This window comes from Cynocephalus volans, chromosome 4, assembly GCF_027409185.1.
Source record: "Cynocephalus volans isolate mCynVol1 chromosome 4, mCynVol1.pri, whole genome shotgun sequence".
Taxonomy (NCBI): Eukaryota; Metazoa; Chordata; class Mammalia; order Dermoptera; family Cynocephalidae; genus Cynocephalus; species Cynocephalus volans.
The window spans coordinates 78,974,057-78,985,357 of NC_084463.1; positions in this window are offsets into that span (position 1 = coordinate 78,974,057).

Below are 11,301 nucleotides of genomic sequence, written 5' to 3' on the forward strand. Positions count from 1 at the left end.
TTTCTTAAAGTGATGTTTTGGAGAAGTTATTTTTAAATTTTCTGTTAGAATGAATTTGGAAGAATATCTAGAAAAAAGTCTGTCAAACAAGAATAAGGAGAGGAATTTTCCCTGCCAATTTCTAAAGAGACTATAAACATACAAAAATTAATGTGGTTCTGGCCCCAGAATAGAAAGATGGGGAAAAAATGGAACATAATAAAAGTCTGGAAACAAACATAAGTACAACATAATTTTGTACATAAGAAAATTTAAATTAAAAAAAAATCAATGGGGAAAAGAATAAACTTTCAGTAAATGGTGTTAGGAAAATTTACAAACTATTTGGTAGAAAATAGATTGCTACAGTCAAGCACAAGGCCAAGGCAAGGCTGATAGATTTAGCCGATAAAGAAAACAACAAGCCCGTTTTACATTCAGATAGTCCAGTACTTACATAGTCAGTGAAGGAAGTAACCAAAGGGGCTAACCCCCTGTGGCCCTGGTGCAGGGCAACACAGAAACAAAGCCGACCAGGTGACAGCAACTAATGATTGCACACCCTGGTGTGGGGAAGGCATGGTCTTGCTGCAGCTGACGTTCATGGATTCCAGCTGTGCCCTCAGGGCAGCGAGGCAGAAAGCCTCTGACCTCATCAGATCCAGGAGGTCATAGAGAAACAAGCAGAAAATCGGCTCCCCACAAGCCTCCCATGTTCTCATGTTCCAGGAGGATCACAAGGTATTCTGCAAGCCCCAGAGGAGTCTTGCCTATGTGGCCTATGAAAGTGCATATGAGGTCACAGGGGCCTCAAAGGGCTGTTCCCCTTCAACTACCTCACAAGTTCTCCAGGATAAACTTCATGTGGTTTAATGAGTTGGAAGGGGGAAAAAATGTGCTGGAGAAAAATATAGGTAAATACGTATTTAATATGAGTTGGGATAACCTTTCTAAGCATGATATCAAAAGCAGAAATCATAAAAGAAAACATAACAAATCGATTATATAAAAGGATTTTATAGATCAAAGAATTTAAAACACCAACACTATGATTGAAGTTCTGTTCTTAGATTTTCTTCCTTAGAATTTCTGATTCTTTCTTTTCTTGTAATTTCTTCATTTATGTATCTTCATTTTTTAAAATTGTTTCATTATATGAGATATAGAGTCAAGTCCTCTTTTCCAGAACTTTCCAGTCGAATCAGTGACTTTAGGATGAGTATTACTATGGGATTGTCTTTAATGCTTTCCTACACAGAATCCCTTATTTCCAGTGTCCCATGTTTTCCTCCTTGGTTTGTTCCTTTCTTTTTGTGGAGTGTGTCCTGAAATAGTTTTCTAAGAAAAGATGCAGGAGGTGTAAACTATTGAGTTCTTGTTCATGTACCTCTAACTTTATTCTACCCCTTCCTCACCACACATGCTTAATTGACAGTTTTCCTGAGTATAAGTTTAAAATAAATTCTCTTATAATTTAAAAGTTTTGTTGCATTTTCTTCTAAATTCTAGTATTGCTCTTGAAAACTGTGATGTCAGTCTCCTTTATATACCTTTATATGTGTCCTAGTTTAGCTTTAAATCTCTGCAATCTTTTGGGATCTTCTCTTTTTCTTTTCTGTTCTGAAATTTTACAGTGATGTACCTAGCTGTGAGTCTTTTACCATTTATTATATTTGGTTCTCAGTGAGCCCTTTGAGGATTCATGGGCTTCAGTTCTGGGAAAATTTCTCATTTCTTTGATAGCATCTCCCGTCTATTTCCTCTGTTCTCTCTTCTCAAAACTCCAATTTGTTGAGAGATTAAACCTCTCTCTTTTCTTTTTTTCTCATGTTTTGGTTGCTGTCATTTTTTTCTACTTTCTAGGGTCTTTTCCAACTCTTCTGTTCCAGTTCTTTTGCTGATCTTTAGTCTAATTTTGGCAACCAGATTTCAAATTTTCAAGATCTCATTCTTATTCTTTGAAGCATTCTCCTATTACTCCAGTGACTCTCAACTTTGGCTGCACATTCAAACTATCTGAGACATTTTAAAACCTCTGATGCCCAGACCATGCCTAAGACCAATTAAACCAGAATCTTTGGAGATAAGACCCAGGCATCAGTATTTTTGAAAGCTCTCCAATTGATACCAATCTTTATCTTGGTTTGAGAACTACTGCATTATTCTGTCCCTGTTTTTAACTATCAATATTTTCTTCTTCAATATCGTGTGCATGTGTATATGCTATACATATACAAAATAAATATCTACTTAAACACAATTCCTGCCTTATGTACAATAGGTAATTCCCAGGCCACAGACTCATGCATGCAAAATATATTTATTTTTGTTTAATTTAATTTAATTAACTTTTATTTTCATCTTCTATTCTGAAAGATGAAAGAAACTCAATCTTAGTCAATTAAATCTATTTCAGTTCTGGGATTAGACATGCAATACTTTTTTAATCTTTCATGTTACATATTAGGGAGTGGAGATAAATGTGTTTGGTCATTATTTTTCAACCAAGACATCCCTTGAATAAATTATTGGATGTCAAAATGAAGCAAGGTCATCAACATTTCATTTTCCCTTATAGCTTTCTTTATGGAGCCCAGAAATGGAGTGTTGTTGGTTTAGATACAATACATATACTCAATCTTTTATAAAAGTTTATTTGTGTCTTTATCTTATTCCTCCAGTAGACTGTATTTTTCCCTCTTGAAAAGAGGAACTGCATGTTCTGCATCTAAAGTTCTCAGAACTATATTTTACACATAAGTTTTTAGTTGGTTGGTTGGTTGGTTTTTTTAATTGAATTCTGTGTGTTTTGGTCCAGATATCAGGGACGTGTTCACAGTTTAGCCTGGTCTCAAAGTATAAAATGCTTTCACAAACACACACCCATGTGCACATACACACTTGTACTCTCTCTCATGTACACACATTGGTGCATGCACACACATGCACAATCTTTTTCCCTCAATCTATTCCAAATTGCCACAGCACATGAAGCTGTCCAAGTTGCTTCTCCATAATCTGAGAGGTGACGTGCTGTGTCACTGTGCTAACTGTTCCCTAAGAAGGGGCAGTGAGAAGGACTTCCTGCATCTCAGGGAAGATGATGAGGTTATATGAGGGTACTTCCAAAAGTTATGGAAAGACTCATTTTAATTCTGTTTTTTCATGAACTTTTTGAAGTGACCTTCTACTTGGCAAGGCAAGGAATCAAACTTAGCTCTCTTCCTTTCCCTCCAGTGACTCAAGTGCCTTTGGTATTTATAGCATATTTTCAGAACAGTAAGTTTACAGTGCCTACCATGTTAGGAAAACATATAGGTCCTGAATGTATTTTTAACCCACACTGAGGCATTCTTCAAGCTGATTTACTGGTTAAGCCCCAAGCATTTGGCTGGAGCTATGCTATCTAACTACATCTTGTATGAGAATTCTAGATTCACAGAGAAGCACAAAGATCTTGGGAGAACGATGTTTCTTATCTTGGGAGAATGTTCTAATGTCAGGGGGAAAATTTTATTACTACTGCATTCTCTCACTCATACATAACTAAGGGATTTAAGTGATTCATTCCAAAAAGTTAAATTCTGGAACTTGGGTGATTCTGTAACTATGCAGATTACTTTGTCATATCTACAAATATATTTTTAAATAATGTTACAGTGTTTTAAAGTTAATTCCTGGTAAATTTGGATAGACTGATGGTATGAACTCTCCTCTCTGTCCTAGGGTTGACTCTTTGGCTACCCTTGGGGCAAAGAAGTTCAGGGTTTGTCTGACTCTTTTTCCAGGAGAGAAAGCATCTATGTGTGGATCCCCTTCCTGCCTGGTGGTCCACCATGAACACAAAGTCAACCGCTGTCAGATAACAGGCTTCCCCGTTCATATTTCCCTGTTCACCTTCCTCTCATTTCCCAAACAATACATATTTGTCCCTAATGAGAAATTTTTAAAATGTAATGTGTTACTTTACTGATACACTGTTTATTCTTCCTCTTTAATGATTATTGTGTAAAAGTCCCACCATATGTCTGTTGACACATACTGTTCACCACTAACCATATTTACATTACTTTTGCCTCACTTTGCCTCTGTTTTTTAAATTTTTGAAACATATATTTAATTTCACGTAAAATATATGTAATTAAATATCATATATTATGTGTGCTGTTTTAAGAAATATAAAAAGACCCAGTACTCTGGTCTAATAAATAATGGTCCCCCCAAAATTCATATGTTGAAACCTAATCCCCAATGTGAAGGTATTTGGAGATGGGGCCTTTGGGAGGTGATTAGCTCATTATAAAAGAATGGGATTAGTACCCTTTTAATGAGGCCCCCGAGAGCTCCCTCGCTGCTTCACAAGGACACAGCATAAAGACCATCTCCTATAAAGAGGGCCCTCACCAGGCACAAAATATTCCAATGACTTGATCTTAGACTTCACAGCCTCCATAACTGTGAGAAATAAATGCTTGCTGTTTATAAGCCATCCAGTCTATGGCATTACGTTAACAGCAACCTGACTTGGCTAAGATGCCCGGTATTTTTCTTTTACTTTGTTTCTTGGATCTCCCTTTTTCCTCTTCTCCTACTCCTCCCACATTAGAACCCCACCAGGTAACCCATGTTAACAACCTAATGTGTATTCTCCATGTTTTTCTACATTCTAATATAATCACTCACACACACACATACTTTTTACATATATGGGATGATATGATGTAATTCTCTGCCTTGTTATTTTTACTCAACAGAATTTTGTAGAAATGTTTCCATGATAACTAGTATAGTTCTAATTCTTTGTTCTTATTGACTATGTGCATAACTCAAGTGATATTCTGAAACCATCTAGTATTTAAGCATTACCTCTTGCAAAACCTAGTGGAAAAATATTAGAATTTTGTAAGCTAGATATCAAATCACAAGCAGTTTGAAATTAGCCATGGAGGGAGAATTTACACCACAGAAATTGGGAAACACTACAAATCAAGGCCTTCAATTTTTACAGAAAGCCAGCACACCACAAGTGCAAGTTTATAATAATTTATATAAGCAATCATCTGTTGACTGAATGTTCATTTTATTTCTCTTCTGTATTTCTTTTCTGGTCTCCCCCTCCCATCAACAATGCTATAATAAACTCAAGGAGAATATGAGCAATGTTGTACTGAAGGGGTTTGGGCAGTTGCCCCCAAATCATGCCGAGTCCAGCCTAGGAAGGAGAACAGAGGAGTGCTGGCATCACACCCCAACTGCAGCTGCTTAGTTGCTGTCTTGCGTGGTACAAACAGCTGAGGACTTGCTGCCTCCACTTTCGGGAATGCCCTGTGTGGGCACTTCCTATGAAGGTCTCCCATGGTGTTGACTTTTCATCCTCTCCTCCCATTTCATAGTCTCCTCCATTTAAGCCTTTCCTGTCTTTTGCCCTTAACTGATTTCCCCAACCTTAACATTTTGAGCAAGACCCATATAGAATAACAAAGTCACAGCCCCTTGGGTTTTGAAAATTCTGCAACTTGAGGGATTGAGGGTGGTGTGGAGGTTGGGTGGAAATGGTGTTTGCTCCATTTGGTTTAATCTCCTTCAGGAAGCAATGGTATAAGCTTTATGCTGCTGATCTCTGTAACTACATCTCCAGCCCAGGTCTATAGCACAAGCTCCTGCACTTTATTTCCAGTGTCTGCTGAGCATCTCCACTTATGGCCTACAAGCACCTCAAATTCAACAAACAATTCCACAATAGAAACCCCCATCTCTCCATCTCTGCCTTACCAGCAACATGACCTTGGGCAGTGTTGCCATTTCTTCATTTGTATATTCCCTGGGAGCATTAATTTCCATGGGGATTTAAATGCTATTAGGCATGTAAAAAGTCTAGGTGTTTGGCAGATATTAGTTCCCTCTACCTCCACCCCTTTCACTTCCATCTTTTCCTTCCTTCTTCTCTCCTTTTTTAGATGGAGAAAATTCTCAATTTAGGGGGAAAAAAAGTTCATAGAGTTGCCAAAGAGAGTGTGCTGGCACTCGAGGTGGGAAATGTTCTTTAGACAGATAGCCAACTGTGAGAGCCTCAAGAGGAAAGTGACCCTTGGAGTTGGTACGTTTTACTACTTTTTCACTGACCAAGACTCAAGCGAGAGGTGAGATGAGGCAGGTGATGAGCAAGGAGCTCATCCTGTCCTGTCACCCGCTACAGAGGGGTTCCAGTCCAGAGCAGCCTGGGGTGACCATGCAGCTCAGGACTGGCCCAGCTAAGGGAAAAAGCAGGTTGTTTGAGGCCATCTGAATCAGAGAGAATAATGTTTCCCCTGAGTTTTGGTTTTTCTTCCACTTGAAAATTACCAAAGGCTGCCAGACACATCCATCAGCCCTGGATGAACGCAGTTACATCTCTCCTCCCATTATCCCCTGAGCTGGGTCACTGGAAAAAGCTCATAAAACATGTGAAGAAAGAACATAATTATTTAATAGGTTGTCAGAAGCCTGCGAGCAGCAGGGCCCGGCAGCATACCAGGAAAAGTTAGAGATCACTCATGCTCATGTAGAAAGTTCGTGGTTTTTAAAGAGAAAAGAAAGAGAATATGGAGGAAATACAGTTAGAATGTGGTTTTGTTATAATAATAAGTTCATGCTTTTAGAGATGTCTAAAAACATGCTTGAAAACTAAGCACCTACTACGTGCTACTAGATGCTACGTTTAGCACCTAGACTGTGCTAAATGTGGGGATTCAAAGATGTTTAAGACACACGGTTAGTCTCTGACACGGCTGTCTGCCTGTCTGGGGTCCAACAGAGGTGGATTTGAATCACACCTCCACCAATTACTTTGACTTTGGCCCAGTCATTTCAGCTCTCTGAGCCCCAGTTTGCTGATCTGTAAAATGGGGAGAATGATCCCATTTTTGTAAGAATAAGACATACCTGCATAAAGCCCTTTGCATAATGCCTGGTATAAATTATCAATAAACCTTAGTTTTCTCCTGGCCCCACCCTACCTTCTCCCACCTCTCCTTTCAACAAGGTGCCTGTCTATTTTCTTCATTGCTGTATTCCCAGTGCCTAAAGGAGTGCACACTAGCATACAGGAGTGGGGCAGGTGTCAAAGTGCAAAGCTGCACTTTAGGAGAGATGAAGGAACATGTTCAGAGGAGAGCCAGAAAGTACAAGAAGAATAAAGAATGGATTAGATACTTACCATTAGGGAACTTTTGAAGAGATCCCACATTTAGTCTGGAAAAGAGAAGAATCAGGAGTTAGCTAGGAGGGACGGATGCCTGTATTCATCTGTGTAGAAGAAGGCTGCTGTGTGGACAGGGAATGGGCCTTGATGGGTCTGCACCTAGACACAGATTTCAGCACAGCAGAAGGAAGCACCATCTGAGGGCAGCATCATTAAGGGACAAGGAGGTAGCCTTGGGCAGTGGCCAGGGGTTAGAGTGGGGGCTGAATAGTTTTAGGTGGGGTTACTAGGAGAGGGGCTCAAGTGCTGCATGCTGGGGGTGGGGGGCAGAGACGATCTTTACCCCTTTTCAACCCTGAAGGTCTGATTCTGGAGGGAGGTCAGTGTTTGCCACTTGTGACTCATTCCAAGCCTCTCCATTCCCCACTTCCTAAATAACGGTGTAATCTTTGTTGCTCAAGGCATAATAACCACCATTTGACCCAGACCCTATGTTGGTCTGATTGTAGTTTCTCAAAGATTTCAGCACTCTTCTTGTCTCTTGCCCTCACTCAAACTATTTCTTCTCTCTCTCCTGTCATCTCACCACCCAAACTGTCTTTCCAAGTTATGCTCATTCCTCCACAGTCTAGCTTAAATCTATCATCCTCTCAGGAACCTTCCCAGATTCTCCCAGGGGCAATCAGCACCTCGCCTTCCACATTTCCACAGTGTTTTCTTTTTTTATGCACTAGAGATCTCACAGGTCTAACTCTCCCACACCAGACTATAAGGCCTCTCACAGAGTATTAGTATTAGTATTCTTAGCTCCTCCCACCCCCAAGAAAAATAGAGGGGGCTCAATATTTGGTTTTTAATCACTTGAATAGTCCGGGTAACTACACATTCTCCTCCCCCCTCCCCCCCCCCGCCACAAACAAACAAACAAGCAAGCATGCTGTGATGGTTTTAATGTTTCTGTTCCCTCTAAAATTTATGTTGGAATTTAATCTTCAATGCAACAGTACTAAGACGTGAGGCCTTTCAGAGGGATTAGGTGCCCTATAAAAGGGCTTAATGGAGAGTGTTTACCTCTCTTCTTGCCTTTCTGTCTTCCGCCATGTGAGGACACAGTGTTCTTCCCCCAGGATGGAACATTCAAGGCTCCCTCTTGGAAGTACAGAGCAGCCCTCACCGCATGCCAGCACCTTGATCTTGGACTTCCCAGACTCCAGAACTGCAAGAAATAATATCTGGTCTTTGTAAATTACCTGGTCTGTGGCATTCTGTCGTAGCAGCACAAAGACACTAAGACACAATCAAAACCAAAAAAACCAAATTGCATCAGTTTCTGTCTGTCTACCATGGCTTCTTCATATTCTGGATCCATGAGAAAAAGAGCTATGCAACTATTTCCTAATGATGAATGATTGTGGGACAATGCCTAATTCACAGTCTTGGGTCCCCAACTATCATTTTTACTCTTATTCACTGTAACACCAACATATCTCCAGTAATGAGGCACACAATTCCGTGTGCTTGGTTTCAAGTCTAGCACATACTAACAGAGTGACCTTTAGCAAGATAATAGACCACAGAGACTGGGCCCAGGTGTCTTCAGCTGTAACATGGGGTGGGTGACAACTTGCTCTTGGGATGATGTAGATATTAAATAAAATGCAAAGTACTTTAGCATTGTTAATGGCCAATATCATTACTATTTGGTGTAATAACATCATCTTTGCTACATTCTTTGTCAAGCAACTAATTTCATTGCAACTAATTCTTTTGAGAAGGCCAAGTGCCTGCCTAGCCACTGTCCCTGTATAGACCTAAATGTGAACTCAGAAGGGAAGATTGAGGCTGCTGGCTCACCCTGCCCCTGGGTGCCTGCTATTTCTACAAAGCACATTTCCTCCCTGGGATTCCTTGCTCTGCAAAAGAGAGAAAAGCGTGTGTCCTGCAAAAGCTGGGGCATTATTTAAACTCCCTCTTCTGTCTTCTCTACTCCTTATAGAAAAGAGGGAGCTATCAGTTTCCCATTGCTAAAGCATGAAGGGAGATAAATAACAATCATAGTTCATGTGAAGATAATGTTCCATGAAAAATACTGCTCCATTCTAATTCTCTAAGTTCAGAGAATTGGGGCCTGAGAGGCAGAATTGAATGATTATGAGTCATACACTTGGGGAGATGCATAAATAACTTGATCACCCCAGAATCCCATTGCTTTTCTTACCCGATTATTCCATTAAACTCAATTTGCTTTTCTCAAGTTAGGCCAAATTTTTAGTGGTGGTTCAAGTTAGTCCTGAAATTTGAGCCAATAGCACAACTGTATCTTTATTTAAAGTGCCAGAGCTTATCATTCAAATTAATGAAGCAGAAAGAGCATTGGGTTTGATACTGTCTGCTCCTCAGAGGCTAGGTGACCCCCAGGCAATGCACGTGGCTATGTCATCATTTAGAGCAATGGGGTAATAATGAGACAGTGGTTATACATGATCAATGCCTTTTGGTGACAGGGATTGGTTAAGGTTTGTTCCCTTCTCTTTTCCTTTGCTTCACATTCCCTGTAAATACAGATTTAGTGCTTATTTGAGGCATACACCACGTCTTGGTTCAGTCCTTTAATTTTCAAAGGAGAAATTTAACCCTGCTGTCTCCAGGTGATTGGCAAAGCACTCCAATTTACCCCTTATAGCAACACATAAATAGTTACACTTCAGTTCCCGCCAAAGGCTACAACCATGAAATTTTACACATTCCAGTCATTATAATAGTGTGATTTGTAAGAAATCAAGTTTATAGAAGGATGAATAAAAAATACCTAGTTCCTTCATGTGTCTACATGTTATGAATTTTATCATTGGATCAAACTAGATCATGAAACTGCTGTGTTCTTGACCCAATGAGTTTGACCCCCCTAGAATCACTCTTACTGAACAATTGCTCAGAGTGGGCCATTCTTCACTGCAAGCAGCATCATGAAATGCAATATCCTGTGCTGGCTTTTTTAGGATGTTGTATAAGATCGACCCCCACACCTCATCACAACAGGGTCTCCTGGATGAGGAGTCATGGGTGTGTTCCTGACAGCACAAAGTCTTTGCAACTGGAAAATCAGTGCATCTTCTGGAGGAACTGGATTGGTTTTACTTAAGAGGCTTAGTGAGCCCTGTAAAGGCTGGGAGCTCCTCTTTGCTGGGTCAAAGAACTTCTGAGGCAGACCTATGTAGATCACCTGTCTCAGGGAGGAAAACACCTCTTCTTCTTTTTAGATTCAGTAGCTGGAAGACCTGCAAATTAAACCGACAAAAGATAGGTTAACAGGAGAAAAAATGTGCATTCGTAAGCATATGCAGCTAACAAAAGAAGTAGCTAGCTCCTTAAATGGTTAAAGTTATAGATTTATAAATCTAATTTAGTAGGGAAAAAGAAGAGGATAAAAGTCTCCTATGGGAAGAACAAATAGTTTTCTTTAGGAAAGACAAATGGGTTTCTAGGAGAACCAGAGAGATAAAAAAGTTCGTGGTCTGTTTGTCTTTGCAGGTGCAAGTGGTCTTTCTGTCTTCCTCAGGGCCCTAAAACTCCTGGGGACTTAGCATAGATGTGTTCTAGTTCTTCCTTCTGAAAGTAGGCCCTCCCCAAAGAGGGAATTTATGGCGGCCTCGATTTCCAGAAGTTGCTGCTTTCAGTTAGATAAGCAAAGCTCTGTGAAAGTTTATTTCCACATCTGCTGAATTTCAAATGTCTTCAGCTTAAAATAACCATCATATCAACTCCGGGCTCTGAGCTGGAAGCTCACACCTGCTTCCCACCCGTCACCGTGCTTTCTCTGCTAGTCACTCCCAGCCCTACTTTCCTTTGCCTGGATTCCCTCCACCCTTTACTTTTTTCCTTTTGGGGCATATATATTTTTTGTAAGCAGCATACAAACTTTCTAGTAAAAAGAATAAATAATACATTTTGGAAATTATAGGATGCCTTGAATTGTTTCCTAACAGTTTCTTGTACGTACATTTAATCTTCTTAAATAGATTATAACCAAAACAAGAGGAGGGTCATTTTTTTCCACTTTTTTTTTTTCAAATGTTTCTCATTATGTTCAAGCCCTCTGAGAAGGAAATGCCAAGAAAGAATCAAATGTGCAAGAGATTTAT